At 45.9% G+C, this 22,299-nt stretch overlaps 1 protein-coding gene and 1 long non-coding RNA gene across 4 annotated transcripts in view; one reads left to right on the top strand and one right to left on the bottom strand.

The window, feature by feature from the left end:
- Nucleotides 1-22,299, top strand: part of GNAO1 (G protein subunit alpha o1) — a 383,823-nt gene that overhangs the window by 213,584 nt on the left and 147,940 nt on the right. The gene's annotated exons all lie outside the window — the stretch shown is intronic.
- Nucleotides 6,806-9,656, bottom strand: LOC132243583 (uncharacterized). Its single transcript, XR_009455236.1, has 2 exons — nt 8,438-9,656; nt 6,806-7,553 (listed from the first exon to the last, which is right to left on the bottom strand). It is a non-coding gene; the product is annotated as an uncharacterized LOC132243583 (long non-coding RNA).

Genomic DNA, 22,299 nt, shown 5'->3' with positions numbered 1-22,299 from the left:
CTGGGGCCACAGGACAGGGACAGCATGGGGCTGAGGCCTGGGGCAGAGCCACAATCCACTCTCCACATGTCCCTGCAACAGGCACCAGTTCCACAGGTAACTGCAGGGCAGGGGAGTGGCACCCATCATAGAGGTGTGCTAGGAGGAGATTACAATTCTGCTGAACGCCCAGACCCCAGCTTTGTGCTATCACCACCCTGTGATCCCAGCCCTGGCCCCCACCCACCTTCTTGTCCCACTCCTGGATATGGCTCCCCTCCTGCCTATGCCCCCATCCCATTCACTCAACCAAGCATGTCCTGCCCACAGGAGTTCCAGGCCAGTCTCCATAGAAACTCTTCCCACCCACTCCATCCAGCACCCCCAGAAGTGGGCGTGAGGCAGACAGGCCGAGGGTGCCCAGGCAGTGGGGAAAGTGTCCAGCAGCAGTGGGGCATGCATCTGTTCCACAAGCAGCAGTGGCAGGGGCTGCCAAGAAGCTCGGACCAGCCACCTTCCCACCCCTGCCCTGCCACCCTGCCCGGCAGACTACAGCTCCCAGTGTACCCAAGAGCCATGCATGGGGATAGGGCAGACTGCCTGGGCGGCACCTCTGTGCTCATGGGCAGCAGGACCACATGTGCCGCAGCCCGGGCTGCATCTTGCACCTAGGCCTGGCTGCCCCCCACACCTGGACCAGGCGGGGCCTCGGGACCTGCCGCAGGCTGAATGGAATCACTTGGCAGGCTGGATCCAGCCTGTGGGCTGTATTTTGCCTGCTTCTGATTTAGTACCAGCTGGAGGAATGGGTCTGCAGACTAGTCAACAGTTTTGCTATGGCAAGTTTCCTGGTTCCTGACCCTGGTTTTCAGCTTATTTCTGGGCTTTGTCTTTGGATTCTTCTGCAGTTCTATTTCATAGAATCCTAGAAAATTAGAGTTGGAAGGGACCTCAGGAGGTCATCTAATCCAACCTCCTTCTCAAAGCAGGACCATCCCCAACTACATCATCCCAGCCAGGGCTTTATCGATCTGAGCCTATAAAACCTCCAAGGATGGAGACTCCAACACCTGTCTACGTAACTTGTTCAGTCCACTGTTTCACCACCATTCTAGTGAGAAAGTTTTTCCTAATATCCAACCTAAACCTCCCTTGTTGCAACTTGAGACCATTGTTCCTTGTTCTGACATTTGTCACCACTGAAAACAGCCTAGCTACATCCTCTTTGGAACCACCTTTCAGGTACTTAAAGGCTGCTGTCAAATCCCCCCCTCAGTCTTCTTTTCAGCAAGCTAAACAAACCCAGTTCCCTCAGCCCCTCCTCAGAAGTCATGTGTCCTACCCCCCTAGATATTTTCATTGCCCTCCACTGTACTTTCTCCAGTTTTGGGGGTCCCAAAACTGGACACAGAACTGCAGCTATGGCCTCACCAGTGCAGAATAGAGGGGAATAATTACTTCCCTCAATCTGCTGGCAATGCTCCTACTAATAGCCCAGTATCCTGTTAGCCTTCTTGGCAACAAGGGCATACTGCTGACTAATATCCAGCTTATTGTCCAATGTAAACCCAGGTCCTTTTCTGCAGAACTGCTGCTTAGCCAGGTGGTCCCAAGCCTGTAGTGGAGCATGGGATTCTTCTGTCCTAAGTTCGGGACTTTGCACTTGTCCTTGTTGAACCCCATGAGATTTCTTTTGGCTCATTTCATATCTCCAATCATTCTTCAATATGTCTAGGTCACTCTTAATCCTAGCCCTAGACTCTAGCTTATCTACTACTCCCCCAACTTGATGTCTTCTGCAAACTTGCCTAGGGTGCAATCCATCCCATCTTCTAGATTGTTAATGAAGATATTGAACAAAAGTGGCCCCAGGACCAACTCATGGGGCTCTCCATTTGATACCAACTGCCAACTAGATCTTGAGCCATTGATCCCTACCCTTTGAGCCCAATGATCCAGCCAGCTTTCTATCCACCTTACAGTCCATTCATCCAACGCATACTTCCCCAGTTTGCTTGCAAGAATTCTCTGGGAGACCATATCAAAAGCCTTGCTAAAGTCAAGGTATATCACATCCACTGCTTTCCCCACATCCACAGAGCCAGTTATCTCATCATAGAAGGCAATCGGGTTGATCAGGCATGACTTGCCCTTGGTGAATTCATGCTGACTGTTCCTGATCACTTTCTTCTCCTCCAAGTGCTTAGAAATGAATTCCTTGAGGACTTGCTTCATGATTTTTCTGGGGACTGAGTTTCCTGGTTCCTGATATCAATTTGGCTCTGTTTTTGGACTTTGTGGATTGCCCCTCAGATTGGTACTCGGCATCTGACCCCCAGATCCTGACCCTGGACTGTGTTGTGGACTCTGTTTCTGGATTTCCCTCTGGCTTTGGTCTATGGCTCCTGCCCCAGGCCCTGCTTCCCTTTGTTGGCCTAACCATTAGGCAAGACTGTCTACACCCTGGTCCCTTACAGTGGGTGGCTGCTTTGCCAAATCCTGGATCTGCTTATAAACAGATATGTGTATATATGTGTGCAAAGAGACTACATAGCTTTTGGGATGCACTCAGCACCTCGCTATATTAGGTTCCAAAATGTGAATGTATCTTCAGCATTTTACCTTCTTCAGGAGTAACTAGTAAAAAGCTACATATTATTCAGAACCAGAACAACATGTGAAGCCAGTTTCCTCTAGCCTGGACTGAAATAACTGAACCATAAACACTTGATAATGTATTGTATTTATATAGACTTATGTTGTATTTATATAGTTATATACATTCATTGTATATATATTTATATATTCCAAAGGTTTTCAGAATACCTTACAGGGTACCATTCATTTGTATATGCAGGAATCACTTCCTCCAGCAATTAAATACAGCCACCATATGATGAAATATGACAGCTATTGAAAAAGACACAGAAACATTACACTATGGTTTAGGGCAAAAAAACCATGGAATGCCAAACAGAATTAGAACTGCTGCCATATAGAAATGGAACTGGAGGGAAAAATTAAAGAAGCAGTACAAAATTATTCAAATTGGACCTTAGAAAAAGCACAAAACTTAACATCACTGTATTAACAGAATGTGTTGTAAGATATTTAATTCCTATCCAAGCAGGACAGTGGACTTCTCTGTCAACTAGGAAATTTTACAAGGTTAATCCCTCTAGCTCATCTCAACTACTGGTAGTATTAGCAGACCTAAAACTGTGGGTGTCTATACACAAATGTGGAGGTTGCTCCAATGTGCTGGAATTCCAACGTGTCGGAGCAGACTCAATTAATCGAGTCTGCTGGTCCATGGCAATTGCCGCACTTCAGCAGCCTCCTGCACCTCGTGTATCAGTGTCCCCGTGCTTAAAAATGGCAGTGGGGGCACTTGAACTACAGCTCATCAAGCAAGCTTGAGTTCAAGCACCCCTGCACATTTTCAAGTGTGGGGATGCTGATACAGGAAATTTAATTAGAGTGGCTTTAATAACTGCTCTAATTAGAGGGCCGCCCCCCACCCCCCAGAGCACAAACTCTGAGTAGCAATTAGAGGAGCCTTAAATGAGGTGTGAACAACTGAGCATACACTCAGAATAACAATGCAATGAGCATTAATGAGATACTAGATGCTGAATACAGACTGTTCCCACAGGATTTAGCAGGCCTGTTTAAATTGGCTTAAGAGATGCACTTAATGTTGAAATTGATGAGATTTGACAAATGGGTAATGATAGTTGCACAATTTAAATGGTGGCCATCTTCACCCATAAGGGTGCTAAGTGGCTTAGACTTCAGCCATCAGAGGTCAGGGCCTTAGGTTCCTGTCAAAAACAACTCCTTGCTGTATAGCACTTATCAGCATCACTCATTCTGTACTATCTCAGAGGGAAACATGCCACCTGCTGAATGCCTAGTATAACATCCTGAAGTAGCCTGTACATGTTGCTCCTGTATGGAAAAAAGAAGGCAAGTCACTTCCTCCCTCTCACCCTGTGACTTACTGGGGCATTTTAGAGCCAGTCAATACACTAGGAAATGTAGATCTCAGTATTGTGCATGTAAAGGTCATTGTTTCAAGAAATGTAGATCTCAATATTGTGCATGTAAAGGTCATTGTTTCAAGCATAGCAACAGTAGGTTAATTCAAAGGATCCACTCCACACCTCTGAAGTCCAGCCTCTCTCTCACTTCTTTCCCAAGAGCTCTCTCTTTCTTTAACAATCTGCCATGAAACACCTCCTGCATGTAAAGAACTTCTTTTCCAGCAAACTTCGAGCTTTTCCAACGAACTTGCCAAGGTTTATGCTTCTCTTCTTTGCTAATTGAGTGGCTGTTTTGAATAAGCAATCCATGCTCAGCTAGGAAAAGAGCTAGGAAAAGAGCTAGGCTAACAAACATTGTTTTGCTTGTTGTATATTGAAGAGTTGCAAGTCAGAAGCAGCTGTCATAATCTCAGTTTTGCCCTAGCTTGAAGTTTGACTGCTTCTGAAATCCAGATCCAAAAATCAGTGGATTAAATGTGCTGTGGATTAGGGTTGAAATGCTACCTTCTGGAAGCATCTACAGGTGCAATTAATATGAAGAAATAAACTCCAGAGCAGTTTTAAGTGAAGTCAGGTGCTTCCAGGTGCAGAGTCTACACATGCACCCCAAACAGCAGCAATTTGAGCTGGGGCACAGCAGTCCTGAGCTGGCAGCAGAGCACAGGGGTCAGCCCTGGACTCTGGGGAGCAGTGTCGAGTGGCAGGGGGGCTAGATGGAGCACAAGGATCAGGCAGGAGGAGTCTGGCCTAGCTGGACTAACCAGGCACTACTCATACCCACAGTCACCATCTACACATGCATTTGATCACGTGTAATTACTCCACCATAAAATAGTACTGTCCCCGACAGTATGACGAATTTAATTAATTTAGTGTGCCCTAATACCAGTGCACGTGTAGACAGTGACACTTTACTGCAGAGCTAATTAGTCTACTCCACAATAAAATGCCCATATAGATGCACCCTCTGAAATATAATGAAGGGGATTCAACAGCTCAATCTGCTTTTAAGGAGATTTATGTCTGACACTTTCAGAAGGTACTACAATTTGTGAACCTACAATATCCTGAATATCCGAGCAGGGTTTGGACAGAATGGCTGCCATCATGCTCTCCCATGAACACTTTTGAAATTGGTGTCATGCGTGGCAAAAGCCTCATCAAAGGTCCAGAGGGCAGAGTGGTTGGAGCAGGAAGGGGGGAGGTTCAGCCCACCTTTTGTTTTCTTAGCCTGAAATCCAAACCCTTCTGCCGGGGGCAACCTAGCTCCTTGCAGTATTAAACTGTGTGACAGGGCTGGCTTCAGCACACACTATTAAGTCTTTCCATTCCTGGTCTGGGTTGGTTCAGTCCTCCCTATCACACACACAGACAAACCAAGTGAGTCTCACTCAGCAGTTTCAGTTCCATACATACATTTCAGGCTTGCAGTCTGCTTGACCCATGGGAGCCTGAATGATAGGGAAAAGCTTTCCTGCAAGAATGGCCTAAGGAACCATCCCATGAAAAAGAAAGACAAGACCCCCCAATTGACTGCCTGTGATGTGCAATTTGCAGAGCTGTTCTGCAATAGATGGAAATGTTGGTGGGAACTGGAAGCGATTAAAATCTGGGGAATGCTGCAGTCCTGCCTGAAAGGCTCCTGGGACTTGGAAGGACAGCTGTGCTGGACAATTCACTAATTTTAACTTGTCTAAATCTCTGAACACTGTACTACCAAGCTTAGTGCCCTCTCCAGCTCTCATTATGCCAATGGGAGTTGTGCCATGCATTTCAATGGGTGCAGAGGAAAAATAGCACCTTCTGCCTTTATACTCTCTGTGCAGTTATAAAGCTTGATTAGCTTTTCTCTTCCCTGGCCCAAAAATTCCCTTCTCCCCTCCCCACCCAATACTCTTACTGGCAGATTTTTTTGTTGTTGTTGCGCTATTCATTTTCCATAGGCTGCCATCATTCTTGTGGCCTTTTGCAGCTAGGAGACAAGATGTTGCCTTGGTAACAAAGCCCCTTAGATGTTTGGAGTCTCTTGCATCACCCTGTCTGCACCCAAGTACTTTTAGGTTATTTTTATTAACCACACAAAGATGCTGAAGCCTTGTCGCTAATGGACAAAGTAGCCATGAGACATGCAGGGGAGGGGAGTGTGTCTTCCTGACGCTATTCACTCCACCAGGGATTTTTTTCCCTTCTTTTCAGTACAATACTGACTGAACATCTGCAAAATAAATTGCCTCTCCAGGGACTGTAGGCTCACATAGGTGGTGCTGTGGGCTGAACAGAGAATGTCTGCAAAACATACTCCCTCCTGAAACTGAGACATGGTAGCACAAGTGAGAGAGGATAATCATCAAATTGTACTTCATGGCTCTGCTGTCTTCTGTGTACCATAACTAGCTAGAAAAAGCCCATGCAGCTGATTTCATCTCTCATTTTCACTGATCTTGCATCAAAGTTGTTCTGCTATTTTTAAATGGATTTATTCTGGAGGGAATCAGAACCCATGTATTTGTCAGTGGGAAAGGGCTTGCTGTCTTGTGATGGCTTGTCCAGCAATCTTTACTGATGTGGCAGGAGCCACAGGTCTTCCAGACTGAGATCATCAGAAAAAAAATTATGGTCCTTAAAAGAAACAGAGGAAAATGGAAGAGAGAAATGGGAGAAGAAGAAAAGGACATGAGGGGAAAAGAACGAAAAAGTTGTCAGAGGGGGAAGAGAGAGAGGAAGAAGTGAGTGTCAATACATCTGAGCTTTGTAATGGATTCTCACAAACAAAGAACAAATACTTTAATTGGATTAACTTTATTTTAGATTAAGAGGTTAAATAATCTCTCCAAAGCAAAGCATTGTGTGTTTTTCTCTGACTGTCTGCCTTGAGTAGCATACAAAGATGGCTGCCCAAATCTATAGGAGCCCCCCACAGTTGTAAAATGCACCACAGAGAAAAAGACAGTGTAGTTACATGGTAAATGCACCACTGCTGAGATTTCTACACCTATCTGGAGGATTTGGAGGTCCCATTCCCATCAATGTCAATGGAAATTGGGTGTATAAATCCATTAGACACCTTTGAAGGTCTCATTTCAGAGGTTCTGTTGACAGTTGTGCTGTGTGTCACAGGAAAAGTTATTTAGTTATCATTCTGCTAAGTACTGAAGAAACTGAAGAGAGAGATGGATAGATTGATTTAGCCATCAAAAATGTGTTGGTTTGAATAACCCTCAGAAACCTGGAATCATTTAGGTACCTAGTTTTGTATCTTGTTTGCTTAGAAGCCAAAGTAATTTGCAAGCTTTCTGCATTTGACATGCATTACATAACGAAAAGCTGTGCCCTTCTCAAATGAGAAATGGGAATTTGACCAGGCCACTCACAAGCACTTTATCACACCACATTTTGATTTCTGCCTGTGACATTCAAAATATCAGCCTGACTGGAACATATACGGTGTCTTCCCATTCATCTCACGTTCAGGCTCTCTCTTCAATGCCAGTGCATTTTTTTTTCTTTTGCAATAACAAACTTGGAGATCTATAGATAAAATGTGTGGAGAGCTAGGCATTAGTATAATTATAGAACCAGTGAGTCTAGCCTCTTTCCAAACTCCCTTCATCCAAAAGCAGTCTAATAAGTTCCTCAGTGTCAATAGAGAAATGAGCACATCCTTTCAGAACGTAGTGTGATTTAATGAACAGGGCACTAGGGCCCTGTTCCTTGTTCTGCTGCCAGCCTGCTGGGTGACTCTGAGCCATCATCTCACTATGTCTGTCTCACGTTTTTCACAATGTCTGTCTATAAAGTGCAGATAATTATACTGGTCTCTTTTGCAATAACAAACTTGGAGATCTATGGATAAAATTTGTGGAGAGTTAGGCATTAGCAATCATTTTCAAAAGTGACGTAAGGCACTTATTGGCCAGATTTTTTTAAATTAGCTCACTGAGTATACAGTAGGTGCTGAGCTCTTATAAAAACCCAGGGCCAAATTGTGGGTGGTAAAGCACTGGAAAATCTAGCCCTTAGTGTGCTATGCAATAAATAATAATGATAATAATGGATTATATGCCCAGCAGGAGTTGATTGCAAACAGAAGGCTCCTCTTGTGCTGAAAATAATTTTGCTGGTTATGTCTAAGTAATAAATGTATATGTAACCCTGGGTGTGACACTACATGAGCCCTCACCTGAATAATGGGATCCTGGGGTACCCGGTAGCCAGTAGCCCTACCCAGCCCCCCTGGGAAGCTGCCGCAGTGCCCCCAAGCGGAGAGCCTCCCCTTACAATCAAGCACCCTTGCAGACAGTTCTCAAACTATTTACAAGATTTAATTATTTACATCATAACAAATAATCATTAAATAAGCACATGGATATACTGTCTAATAAACCCTCAAGAACTTATTTACAGTCTCTCACTTGTACACGGTGTACTGGGGATCCCGTGTGCACTGCCCCTGGTGGGGTATCTCAGGGAGCGGGACTGTCTGTGTCCCTGCACGTGGTCTGTAGACGCTCCCTGGCATTGGTGTCCGTCTCCGTGTTCCTGGGGTCTCCAGGCAGCAAGCAGCAACTCCTCTGCAGTTCCTGCAAGACAGCCTTCCCCTGCCTTTGCCCCCCTTCCCTGGTTCTGCTGTGAGCAGTGTCTGGGCTGCAGGCTATAGCAACCCTTCTGCCCCACACAGCCTCACAGCCCCAGCAAATGCAGCCCCTCCCTGGGCTTTGCCTGCCCCTGGGGCCCCTTGCCCCTCAGGGAGTCTAGGGCAGACTCCAGCAGTCCCCCCGCCAGCTCTGCTGTGCTCACCCAGCCACACCAGCTGCAGTCAGGTCTCTTCAGACTTGGGATCTCCACACTAGCAGTCCCTGCCTGCTCCTGCCGCCAGCTTCTCCACTCTGCTCCTGCAGGCCTCTCTCAGGGGCTGTCCGAGGGACCACTGCGCTGAGACTCTGAATCCGGTCTCCAGCCAGTCCCTCAGCCCTCTCTCTCTCTTGTTCCCCCCACAGGAAAAACTGCTCCCCCTTTTATCCAAGCCTCTCAGCCAATCCCAGCTTAGGGCCCTTCCCGGGCTTTTCCTAACTGGCTCTCTTTCAAACTTTGCTGGGGTTACATCACCCCTCCCACTTCCAACAGGGCTGCTCCCAAACAGCTTCACTTGCCCTCAGAGCCTACAGTGTCCCCTCTGGGGCAAACTGTCTCTCTGCCAGGCAGCTCTTCCCATTCTGTTTAGGTGGGTCCATTTTTTAAAGGCTGCTACATATATGTAATACGACTGTGACATACACAGGCTGGGAAATTTATTACATTTTTCTCTCTTTAAAGCAAATGGGGTTGGGTAGGTGTAGATTTTTAGGATGTCTGTATATGTCTACAGCAGTGTGAAAAAGGGATTCTAAAGTACCCCAGTGTCTGCAACACTGGGTTGTTCCCTGGCTTGTTTCTTAAAGGAGCAGGGAGGCTGTTTTGAAGGGATGATGTTAAACTTTAAAGGTTGTAGTAATAAAAAAAAAAAACTGTAGGGCATAGTTTTATACCAAAGTAAAATGGGTATCAATCCACTAAAATAACCATGGTTACACTGGCATAAAAGACCTCTAAGTGAGACCAAAATCAAGGTAATAATGGTTATTAAGGGGAATAATGGTCATTATTAGTTAACAGCTGTGTCTATGAGTACAAAGGTAGTTTTATTTAATACTCTACAGCCTGTAGGAATGCATCCTTTAATTACTACAGAATCATCTTTAAGATTTGCCAAAAAACAAAAGAACCTTTGCTATGATTGAACCAAGACAGAGAGCAATATCATTTCTGCAATGTACCCTTTTCCCCCATACAATTCTAATGTCACTGTGCTCACCAGAAATAATGGAATTCAGGATCCCAAAGGTCCAATCATCAATGCACTACCTACATTTTAAAAAAAGGCTCATACTTGGCATGTATAGACATTCGCTCTCCCAGGAGAAACTCTCCTGGGAATGATTTAACCAGGTTGTTCTCAGATTATTTTTCTTCTGGACTGGCCATTTTTACTCTGGGAGAAAAAGCCTGAACATCTGTACACTTGTGAACTCTCCTAGGACAGCAGCATCTCTCCCAGGAAAAACTGAGGACCTTGTTACACAATAATTTTGGGTGGCTCCTGGAGCTGGTAACACCTGGATTGTCCATACATTCACAGCTGAAACTAGTTTTAAGCACTTGTTCGGTGGCTCAAAGTTATGCCACTCCAGGGCAGAATTATCTCTGATCCGTGTTACCCAGCTCATATTACACTAAGATGTAGCCACTGTAAAATACGCCTTAGTGTAAACACCACACCCACCTCCCCTCCCCCACTGACCTGGAACAAGCCCACTACCCCCCTCCCTTCCCCCCACCCCTGCACCTGGACTCAGCCTGAAGAAGAGCAGCAGCCCAGCAGTGGTGGTAGCAGGGGGAAGGCAGTAAGGTTAACCCTTCCCTGCCTGCCCCCCTGGGACAGACAGTGTGGGCAGCCACATGTAAGCAAGGGGGGGGGGCATGGAGGGAACTCCAAGGGGCAAGGGGGATCCCTGAGGGTGGGGGGAAGCAGTCCTCCAGTGGCAGCAGCATTTCTAGTCAGGCAGTGCTGAGGGAGTCAATTGACTTCATGGATCATTGTAATCTGATCCCTTCCCCTCTTCATTCCACAGGTGTTAACAACCCCCTCTTCTTTTTCATGGGCTTGATAATTCCACCAATCAAAATAGCCTTTGTTTTGCAATTCTGCTGTCTGCTAACTGCTCCTGGTAAAAAATTTCCTATTTCACAGCCTTGCAGATTTGTTTTTAACTCGTTCTAATTAAATTATATTCGTTTTTGCTTCAATTGGAAATTGAATACTAGAGCCCTTGGTCCCTCATGTACTAAAGCTCCTAGTTTATTTTTAAATGAAGAAAAGTAAGTGTTGTGTTATATGTGATGATGCACAATACCACCTGCACTCCCCTTTTCAAAATTATAGATCCACCCATGCATGTGCCTTAATCCATTTTGCTTCCAACAAGGTGAAGCCTTTTCCTAAACCACATCTCTCACCCAATTGGAAGCTGCCACAGACTTTCACAAACAGGCTATGAAAATGGGCATACATCTTTTCTCATATCTTCTGTGTAAATCTGCCCTAGTCTTCCCCACTGCCAAAAGAGAATCACCTGCTTTCAGCCAGGTGTATGCTGGTTGCCGCAGAGCACTGAAGTGCCCTGCTCTTAGAGAGGGGAAACTGCCAGGGAGAGAGCCCTGGCAGGGAATAACGAGCACAGCTGTGGGTTGCCCGGGGCAACCAGGAAGTCTGCTGACCAGAAGGGGCAGGGCCTGGCCCTCATAAGGCCCAGGGGCTGAGGCCAGGCTAGCAGTTACCTGCCAGCAGCCAGACAGAGAGGAGCTCCTGAAGCTAAGATGTGAGAACCGCTGGTACTACTCAAGCCGAGTAAAGGATGGTGGCTCTGGGACATTGGAGCAATGTTGTTATAGTCAGGCGGCCTTAAGTTAAGTTGTAGCCAAGAGGCTTGTGTTTGCTTTGTTGTTATGTATTACACTGGTGGTTTGGGTGAGGCTATTAGGGGTTGTAGGAGGCCTCAGGGGGAACCCACAGCGGTGTGGGGACCCCGGTGCCAGTGAGAGCGCAGCGTACTAATAGGGACCCACAGTGGTGTGGGGGCCCCAGCACCAGTGAGGGCACGGCATACTCATGTGGGACCCAGCGTAGCGTGGGGATCCCAGCGCCAGCGGGCACAGCACCCAGAGTGCATAGACCCCAGCCCTGAAGAGGGGCATTTGAGAAGCCCAAGTGTGGGCACGGAGAGCCCCAGAAATGGGGCAACATTATTGGAGAGCCCAAGCTGGGGGATGTTATTGAGAAGCCCCAGTCTGGGCGTGGCGAGCCCCAGGAGGGGCACTACTGAGAAGCCCCAGTCTGGGCGTGGCGAGCCCCAGGAGGGGCACTACTGAGAAGCCCAGTCTGGGCGTGGCAAGCCCCAGAGAGGGGGCAATGTTGAGAAGCCCCAGTGCGGGTGTGGCGAGCCCCGGAGAAGGGGTACTACTGAGAAACCCCAGTGCAGGCGTGGTGGGCCCCTGAGGAAGGGCGTGGTACTGCGGTAAACCCCGGAGAGAGGGGGTAGTAGTGTGGTGCGCCCTAGAGAAAGGGGGTAGCAGTGCGGTGGGCCCGAGAGACAGGTGGCATGACCAAGAAGGCCCAGAGTGGGCACAGTGGGTGCAGAGAGCCCTAGGAAAAGGGCAGCATTGGAGAGAGAGCCCCAAGGGAGGGGCAGTATTCTAGAGAAGACCCAGAGTGGTACAGAGAAGGCCCTAGAGGAGAGGGCGGCAGTACAGAGAAGGCCCTAGAGGAGAGGGCGACAGTACAGAGAAGGCCCTAGAGAGTGGGCGAGTGTATTTTGACAGACCAACGCCTAGTCCAACTGCGAGGCTTGGAGCGTGGTATCAGGGGAGGTTGGAGCCACGCATAGCCCGGGCTAGGGTGCCCGGGAAGCACCCATCATACAGGGAGACCCCCGGAGAGTCCGGGAAACCACGGGGACAGAGGTCCCAACTAACCGTGCCCAAGGAGACGTAAGGCAGCCTCCCCAACCTTATCTAACATCAAAGACGTGGCGGGCGAGAATCCAAGGGTGCCCTTGGGCCGACTTGGCACAGAGGAAGGGGGCCTTAAGGAGATCACGGCCCTCCTGTAGGACCCCACTGTGACACTGGTCTCTGGGTTCTTTTTCAGATTGCTGCTGGCTCTCTCTTAAAGTGACATAACAACATGATTATAGCTATGTAGGATAAACTGAGTGGCATAAGTTTATGGGCCTCTTGTATCTGAAGTTCTTTGATGCTATACTTGTGCCAGAAAAATAAATAATACATTTGTAGAACAACATCAAAAGATTTCCAAATACAAAGTCACACAGCCTGTTTCTGTCTATTCTTCCTCAGACATTATATAATAATATCTGTCTGTGTCTTACTTTATAGACTGTCCCACTGTCTAACACTGCACTTGAAGTCTCACTTGTGTCCTGCCTTAGACAAGTGCAGTTATGAACATGTCAATAATTCAAAGAACAAATTCTCCTAGGATCCCTATGCTAATTTCTAGATCCTATGAAATTGCCCTTGTGTTATTCTTTCTAAATTAGAAGTCTATTAAACCATGGAATAGCCTTCCATGGGAAACAGTGGATGTCCCATTACTTGCATCATGTGCAATTAAACTGGCAAATATACAAAAGGGAATAATCTTGCACTGACTTTAGGGGGGGGGGGGAACGACTGGGAATAAATAAACTAATACCAATAGGCTCTTTTTATTTCTGATCTGTGCAATTCCTATGGAAGACATAGCAATAAAAAAGGCATTAGAATGAACAAGGAAAATGATCTCCAAAGCAAACCAACATGCTAGTTAAAAAGAAAAAGGGCAAGATCCCTAAGAGCATATCTCCACCTCAGAATTAACTCACTCGATAGGCACCCAAGTGTGAGCAAAGCCATCACTGAGTTCCTGCACTGCATCTTTACTGGTGCTACACTCACCCATGTGTATCACTAGGACTTCTGGAATCATATTCCATGGCTCTTTATACTGCAGTAAGATGAGTCCCTCTTTTGCAGGGAGAAATTGTCTGTCCTTCTGGGCACATGAGGAGAATTGTGGGGGACAATCCACAAGCAAGTCATTTAGCCTGCATCTTCACTGCAAACTTTCTCTTTGGCTGCAAATAGATGCCGCATTTGATTCAGGCCTGACTGTTGCAGGCTTTGAACTGGATCAAAAGAGGTGCAGCACATGCATTGATGCACATCACCCTTCCAAGCTGCATTGTTGCTGCTTTGCCAAAGAAGACTGCAGAGCCTGGCTGGTTTGCCTGGAAAAAAGAGCAATAACTTGTCTCCCATGTCCTGGGAGAAAGCATTAGCACGTTGTATCCTGTATGCTTTGGAGGACTTAAAGTGGGACAGTGGACTTGTACATCTGTAAGAGCTGGGGACAAAAAGTTTTCTCCCAGGATAAATGCAACACCTATTGACAGCCTTAGAAATAAGGCATTTCTAAAGGAGGAGCTAAAATGTGTATTTCCATGCACCCTACGATTTTCTAATTGCTCATAGAAACATAGGGTAACAATTTCAAAAGCACCAAAGTGTATATTTTTTGTTATTATTATTAACATTCTACATATAATTTTTACCATTTAGCTTCTCAATGAAAGCAAACCAATCATTTTAGGAGGTTAAAGTATTTCCAGGTGGAAACCTTTAAATAAGGCCAGAATTACTTCTGCTGAGCAATTTTTGAAGGATTCCAGCTGGTATAATAATGTGTTAACAATGGGCCAGCTCCTAATTAGGCACCTAAATAAGCAGCCAGGTATTCAAACTTTGAGTGCGTGCTGAGGGCTGAGCTTCTTTGAAAACCTGCCCATAGTGGTCACATCCAAGCCACAAGGGCTGAGGTCTTGACAGTCTAGCGCACTGTCAGGCATTCCTTCTTAACTTCTGTCATTGACAAAGCTAAAAGATCCACTTACTAATAGGAATCCAAAACTGAAAAAATAATCAGTGTTTAAAAACAGTTTTGGGTCTTGGTAATCCATTGCCCCATACTTTGGACAATCAGATACGGTGGTAGGAGAAAAATTGTCCCAAATTAGAGATGTTTTTCCATCCACATTGTGCTCCCTCCACTCTGGTGACTAAGGTATAATGTGATGAAAACTCAGGCACCTAATAGTTATTAAGAGAGTGAGAAATAAATGCCAAAATGACAGGTTTCTTAATTGTAGCAGGCAATTGGACATTAATAGATTTTTGTTTTTTATTTTATTTTGCCTCTTTTTCCAGTGGTCACCTACATTTCTCTTCATTGCTTAACTGGAGCAAAAGCTGAGTGAAATTTCTAGGAATGATAGAAACTGATGTCTTATATCCAGTATCTCACACCAGAATAAAATGGGAAAATCCCTTTCTAAATGGATGTCTGCTCCTAACCCCCTGAGTGCTTAATATGGCTATGCAAAGCTTTGGTCATGGATTCGATTGGGAGGAGAGTCGGCCCAATTCGGTGGCCGAATCTCTGAATCGAATCAGGAGACGCATTAATCTCTCTGAATTGAATTGGAAGCCTCCAATTCGATTTGGAGGGATTTGGAGAGATTCAACAATTTGGACATAGACACAGCTTTATATGTTTTTTCTACGTACCTCAGAGTACCAGGAAGCTCATGAACGCTGAGATGGTGGGGCAGATGGAGCATCCCATGGGAGTGCAGGGGGGTCCCCAGAACACTTGGCGGCAGACCCAGAGGTGAACCAGAAGCATTTCCAGTCCACTTCCGGATCTGCCACAGAGCCCACAGGGGACCCCCCCCCATCCCCTGGCTTGGTGACTGGTGCCTCCTGGGTCTGGGGGGCACCTGGGGTCCCCCGCAGCCAATTGCCAAGCTAGGGAGGTGCGAGGGGGGACCTGGAATTGGACCAGCAGCGGACCTGGAATTGGACCAGAAATACTTCTGGTCCACTTCTGGGTCCACTGCTGAGTATGTGTGGGGGCCCCCCACGCTCCTGTGGGATGCTCCATCCACCCCACCATCTCAGCATTCATGAGCCGCACCTGGTACCTTGAGGTATGTAAAAAAAACATTTAAAGCTGTGTCTATGGCCAAATCGCTGATTCTCCAAATCAGAATTGAATCTTCAGATTCGGATTTGGCCAAATCAAATTGAGACAGTGATCCGAATCAGTGAATTGAATCACTGTCCCCTGAATCGGGCCAAACCTGAATCTGAATCCAATACAGCCCACTTCACAAACCCCTAGTGCTTAAGCAGCATTTAAGTCTTCCTGTATGTACCATTGCATGCTTCTGCCCTCCAGTATATAAATGCAATAATTGCAGGGTCACTCTGGAGGGATAGCTCAGAGTTGCACATACCACCACTCCTATATTAAACTCTGTTTCCACTCATTAAAAGTAAAAGTGCCTCATTAAAATGCATTCCATCCCCCACATCTTAAAAGATTCTAGTCCACCCTGCAAAGAATTGTTAATAGACAACTGGAAATTAAGGGGGAGGAAAGCTAAACAAAGACTAGAAATAGCAAGTCACAGGCAAAACTTCACCAATCATCCAATCAGTTAATCATGTCCCATTTCATCTCATCCTTCTCTTTGTATTATACTGTTGTCTGTTAGATTGTAAACTCCTCATGGCAAGGGCCTTGGCTTCATCCCTGTTTGTAATTCACTTAACCAACTACTATTTAAAAGCCAAATTAAAAAAATCTTGATTAGCTAAGTGAGGAAGAATGTTCTTACCTCACTCAGCATCCCTGATTCTCTGCTTCAGTGAACGGCTCCAGGCAAGATCCTCAAATAACAGAGTATTTGCAAAGTTTGACCTTGTACTTAAAAATGCCACAAAAACTGTTTATTTGACAGAGGATGTTTGATATAGTAAGTAACTACTATTTAGTCTGGCTCCTGCTTCTAAAATATTCCTTATATAACCAAAAATGTAAAATAACACAAAATGGACTAGTAATTTGTTCCCAAAGTCTCTGTACCATTTGAATAGCTATTCACAGTGAATGGCAAAACCCTCCAGGGAGTGGACAAGTTCATGTATCTCACTGCACTGAGACGTGCAATTCACATCGATGATGAAACCAATGCCAGAATTGCTAAAGCAAGCTTGGCCTTCTGTAGACTACGTGCAAATATGTGGGAGCACAGAGGCATCAGTCCACATACAAAACTGAAGGCCTACAAAGCCATTGTGCTGCCAATCCTGATGTATGCATGCGAAACCTGGACAATGTACAGATGCCATGCTATGAAACTGAACCACTTTCACATGGGCTGTCTGAGAAAACTGATAAGGATAAGATGGCAAGACAAGGTCCCAGACACTGAGGTTTTTACACAAGCAGGCATTGCAAGCATCCACACACTGCTGATGAAATCACAGATGAGATGGGCAGGCCATGTCACCAGGTTATCAGATGAGCAACCGCCAAAGATCTTTACAGTGAGCTGAAGGAGGAAAAGTGCTCTCAGGGAGGCCACAAGAAACAATTCAAGGACTCTCTCAAGTCATCCTTGAAACATTTCAACATCAACCTGAAGTCTTGGGAAGATCTTGCTCATGAGAGCTCCACCTGGCAAAACCTCATCCATACTGGAGCTACTATCTATGAGCGAACTGCAGAGGGAGAGCAGAAGTGCAAACAGCGTAAATCTCACAACAGCAGCATGTCTGCTATTGATCAAGCAACCCAAAGTAGCATATCTTTCTCAGTGTGCCATAGACAATTCAAAGCATGAATTGGCTGGATCAGCCATTCACGTGTTCACAGAAACCAAACCAACCAGCAATGTCATGGTCATCTTAAAATTCAAAGGATAAACAACAACAACACCACCATTTGAGATGTCATTCTCCCTGGGCGCATCTACACGTGCGCCTGACTGTGCAGGTGTTACTGCACAGTGTTTTAGTACTTGCAAGTACTAAATGACTGCACCACAGTAATACATGGTCCTGGCACTGCACAGGTCATTTCTAACCCTACTGAGCAGTAGCAGCAGCATTACGGTTCATGCCGTTGCTGTAGTGACAAACTACAGCTGTGTAGATGTGCCTCCTATTGACTAAAACAGCTGTTACCAGCTGTTGTCCATCACTCCTACCCAGTTTACTTAGCTATCCCTTCTGACAGAAATCTGTTTTCCACAATATTGATCCTATCACCTTGTTTTCATATTAGCTGGTGGTGGTACCAAAGAAAGGTGGGAGGGAACAGGAGAGGTGGAGTTCTCTGTTTTAAGGGAACTGTTTCATTTTGATTGGTCTAGTGGTCACCAAGAGACATGAAAAGCCTTAGGGCCAAATTTGGCAACATAAAAATGTCAATTACAAGACTCAGGTTCATCTTTTTTCATAGGTGAACACAAGCAGCACAAGCTGCATATTTCAAATGCCATTTGCTTGCATAAACCTGGGGGTGTAGCTATGTAAATTTTGCTACATGTGGACAGCAGAGGTAGAGGTAAAAGTTGCATAACTGTAGGTATGCACACATTATTGGAAATGAAAATAAGCCTTCTCCCTCTGAAGATAACTGCCTATGAAAGCATTAAGCTTCCATTTAATTAGCATTTTTTTATTTTTCATATCTTCAACCATACCAGCTGCAATGCTTCACCAGTTCTTCTGTGTAGCTGTAACTTTTGTGAGTAGGCAGTATAGGAATACGAGGAACATAAATGTTTATATAATGGGAAAAATTTGAGACCATGATACAGAGAATAATAGATCAATTTAAAAATTAGGAAGAATTTAATCCGGTGAAACACAAATTCCCTAATTAGAGAATAGTCAGTAGCTTGAGTGCCAAGTTGAATGTCTCAAAGTTCCGCCACTTCAGGCAAGGGTTAACTCTGGGTTGTGCTACATACCTTATGTTGGGGTAACTGCAGTCTGCTCTACAGAAATAAAGTGAGCAATTTGCAATCCTCCAGCCTCCCAGGATGCACCACTCACAGACCCCCCAAGAAGGGATAGAGCCCAGGTGTCTTTGCTCTCAGCCATGCTGCTGCTTACCAGCCCTCTGGTTTCAAGTCAGAGCTGTGCAGACAAAAAATAGTATTAACCCTTAATGTGCAACTTCACAGCATATTCTAACTTTAACACTGCTTAGCATTCCACAGATTTAATATGGTCTAAGGGTGTTGTGTAATGTCACCCTTAGTGCTTTAGGTATTTCAGTGACCAGCAATACCAGGAAACTCTGGATAATAAATGCTTAAGAGGGAAGGATGCATTATTGATACTCAAATGAATTAAAGATGACCTACATATGAAACTGAACACTTAACTAATCTAAAGGGGAAACAAACCATGATCTCTTCTCTCTACCCTTTCCCCTAAGATTTTTCTTACTGCCAGTGGAGAGGGATAAAAATGGGGCAAGATAACAATAACAAAGCCTTCTCCAGAGAAGGTCGCTGCAACTCACAGACTCTGTCCAGAGTCATGCTGTGCACTGACAAGTCTGTTACATTAATTGTAGAGTGGATATTAGCACCCATCTTTCTGCACCAGGCTCTGAACATTAAACTAATTATCAGGTTTCAACACTGCATGGCTTCCCAGCACAAAAACAGTTGCTGCATAAATCATCATACATGAGCGGCATTTAGACAGAGAAGTTTTTTAAAAAGTCTGTCTCTCTCTAAATATCCATCTGTTTTATATTTAAAATACTGCCTCTATAGGTGCTACTTTTGCATATTTTAAAAGACACTGATCCTTTATTCTGTAAGTTAAGGAAGCTCTCAAATCAAAATCAAGCTTATCCCTGTCTTATTGTCCATAAGCAATTGCCTAGAAGGTTATCAATATGGAAGATCATGAGAAGAGTAAAAGAGTAAAAACAGCCATCCTCCTTTTATTGATAAATGTAAAACTGTTGGTTTTCATTTAGAATCATTATCACTCTCCATACAACAATCAGCCATTCTCTTCACAACCCTTCCCTTATCTATTACATCTCCCTTCATTACCCCCCAGCTCTGATTTCAGGTCTGTCAGTTTGAGAAAGGTTGGGCCTATCTACTACTTCAGTGAGACAGCCTCCCAAAGAGACCTGAGATACTACAAAAGTTAGTACTGATGATTCAGAATGGGTGAGGTGCTACCTGGGTCATTAATAAACTAGTTCCCTAGCATGGTATTGGAGTCCTGGGCTATCAGAGATGTTGTAATCATAAAAGATAAAATATAAGATAAAAAATAATCATACTGTTTACAAGAAACAGGATTTTTTAGCCTCAAGGTACTAACTGTTCTCTAATAAGGGAATTTGTGTTTCACTGGAACCTATTCTTCCTAATTTTGAAATAGCTCTGTTATTCTCTATATTATGGCCTCAAGTTTTTTGTTGAATTCTTCTGTACTGATAAACAACTGCAATGTTTCACCTAAAAAAAGCTGCATTTCATGAACCCACCTATACATGCCTGGCTCCTGAGTGCGAGCAATTTAACGACAATCTGGGACTTTCGCTTCAATTTTCTGCAACAGCTGGAATGCAGAGACAACCTCCGAAATTCAGGACTGTCCTAGCCAATTCAGAACATATGATCACTCTATCTAATGGAGTGGAGAACCAGGTCCCAGCACCATAATTTCATTTCCTGTGCCATTTCTAAGTGGGGTGAGGGGGGTTTTGCTCTGGAATCTTGCTGTATGCACTTATGGCAATACTGAAACATCTACTTCTCATGAGATTCCTTGCACAAAGAAAATGGACTTCAACAGTCGAGAGGATAAAGATTCCTAAATGACTAAGGAAATGTTTGTATATGTCTTGTACACATGCTACCCAATTGTTCTTATATCACACTCATGACTAGAGGTGCAATGATAGAGATTTTTTGGGCCGATACCGATAGCCGATTTTTAAGGAGCCAAATCAGCCAATACTGATCCAATTGCCGATATGCAGCTGGGTTGCATGGAGAGCAGCATCTGGCTGGTAAGTCTGTTGTAGGGGAAGGGGCGAGTGGGGAGGAAAGGAGGGTGCAGGGGACCGATCGATGCCCCCACATTCAGGAGGGAGTGGGGCTGGAACAGGGGCAGGTGCTGCGCAGCCAGGGTGGGGCACAGGACAGAGCTGCAAGTGGCTGATCCTGGGGGTGGGTAACTCCCACCGCTACACGCACCCTGGGAGGGCATATGCCCCCAGACCTGCATGCAGGATGAGAGCAGGCTGCTGCTATGGGCTGGGGCTGGGGCGGTGCCAGGCTCTTCCCAGCAGGGGGCTAGGCCAGGGCTGTGCCCAGGGTGGGCAGCAGCAACAGCTCTGGGAGGCAGGCTACAGGGGGGCTACAGTGAATTTTGGGGTGGCTGCACCCCCCCATAGTCCCCCTCCCAGCGCCACCGCTGCCCACCCCAAGCACCAGCCCAGCTCCCTGCTGGGAGGAGCCCAGTGCTGCTCCTGGCCCCAGCCCACAGAGGCAGCCCACCCTCACCCCACGTGCAGATCTGGGGGGCACACCCCCCCATGCCCTCCCAGAAGCTGCCCCCCTCCCCTCCACCTCAATGAGCCGCTTGAAGCTTTGTCCCTCACCCCACCCCGCCCTGGCTGTGCAATGCCTGCCCCTACCTCAGCCCCAGCTCCACTCCCTCCCTCACCCCTGGGGCCTCAATCTTCCCCACCCACCACACCCCTTCCCTCACAACAGACTTACCAGCTAGACCCAGCTACCCTCCACACTGCCAGACTGCACTCCTGGCCTCCTGCATGCTGCATTGTGGCTGCGTGCATGCACAGGGCATTTATCGGCCACATTACTGGCCACTTCAGCCAAAAAAAAAAAAACAATTGCCAATACTGTCAATTTTCCTTACATCAGTGCCAATCTGATATGGGACCGATGTATTGGTGCATCTCTACTCATCACTCATCTCTTCCTTTTGCTTTGTGTCTGTCTTAGAAAGATCATCCTGAATGATCTGGTAATAACAGCCCTGGTCAATATTCCACATAGCCAGTCAGTTCTATAGCACAGTGAATAATCATAGTAGGCATATCAGACATTCCTATCTGCCTTTCACTGCAACTAATAGATGACAACATATTTAGGAAAATTTATTCCAATTTTTATCTGAGGTACTGAGAACTATCACAAAGATTCCTGTTCCTCAGACTAAATAGCCCCTTCCAATCCAAGTCTGAACATATTAGATATGCTGTATGCATTTGTCCTCCAATGAGACAACAAAAGCCAACCTATTAAATAGGTACTTTGCGTCGGTCTTTCATCAGCCCCATGGGACGCCCGTGCCCGCTACAGGGCTGGGAAGTCCGGGTGAGGGTGATCCCCTGCCCTCCATTAATGCTGACTTTGTGAAGGAACATCTTGAGAAGCTGGATGTTCAAGTCAGCCAGCCCTGACAATCTTCACCCCAGGGTACTCAAGGAGCTGGCAAGCATCATAGCCCAGCCTCTAGCGTGGATCTTTGAAAACTCTTGGCGCTCTGGTGTAGTGCCCGAAGACTGGAAAAAGGCCAACGTGGTGTCTATCTTCAAGAAAGGGAGGAAAGTGGATCCGGCTAACTATAGGCCCATCAGCCTGACTTCTATCCCGGGGAAGATCTTAGAAAAGTTTATTAAGGAGGCCATCCTTAATGGACTGGCCGACGCCAACATCTTAAGGGATAGCCAGCACGGGTTTGTTGCGGGTAGGTC

This window comes from Alligator mississippiensis, chromosome 10, assembly GCF_030867095.1.
Source record: "Alligator mississippiensis isolate rAllMis1 chromosome 10, rAllMis1, whole genome shotgun sequence".
Lineage (NCBI taxonomy): Eukaryota > Metazoa > Chordata > Crocodylia > Alligatoridae > Alligator > Alligator mississippiensis.
The sequence above is the reverse complement of the archived record's forward strand: the minus strand, read 5'-3'. Positions and strand labels throughout refer to the sequence as shown.